This window comes from Physeter macrocephalus, chromosome 16 (assembly GCF_002837175.3).
Source record: "Physeter macrocephalus isolate SW-GA chromosome 16, ASM283717v5, whole genome shotgun sequence".
Lineage (NCBI taxonomy): Eukaryota > Metazoa > Chordata > Mammalia > Artiodactyla > Physeteridae > Physeter > Physeter macrocephalus.
In genome coordinates this window covers 81,976,544-81,977,243 of record NC_041229.1, presented here as the reverse complement: position 1 = coordinate 81,977,243, position 700 = coordinate 81,976,544, and positions in this window count along the sequence as shown.

Sequence of the window (700 nt, the reverse complement as noted above, 5' to 3'; positions counted from 1 at the left end):
GTTGTTACGTCTCCTTTTTCATTTCTAATTCTATTGATTTGAGTCTTCTCCCTTTTATTCTTGATGAGTCTGGCTAATGGTTTATCAATTTTATTTATCTTCTCAAAGAACCAGCTTTTAGTTTTATTGATCTTTGCTATCGTTTTCTTCATTTCTTTTTCATTTATTTCTGATCTGATCTTTATGATTTCTCTCTTTCTGCTAAACTTGGGGTTCTTTTGTTCTTCTTTCTCTAAATGCTTTAGGTGAAGTTAGGTTGTTTATTCGAGATGTTTCCTGTTTCTTAAGGTATGATTGTATTGCTATAAACTTCCCTCTTAGAACTGCTTTTGCTGTATCCCATAGGTTTTGGGTCCTCGTGTCTCCATTGTCATTTGTTTCTAAGTATTTTTTGATTTCCTCTTTGATTTCTTCAGTAATCACTTCGTTATTAAGTAGTGTATTGTTTAGCCTCCATGTGTTTGTACTTTTTACAGATCTTTTCTTGTAATTGATATCTATTCTCATAGCATTGTGGTCGGAGAAGATACTTGATACGATTTCAATTTTCTTAAATTGAAATCGTATCAAGTATCTTCTCCGACCACAAAGCTATGAGACTAGATATCAATTACAGGAAAAGATCTGTAAAAAAAAAAAAAAAACACATGGAGGCTAAATAATACACTACTTAATAACGAAGTGATTACTGAAGAAATCA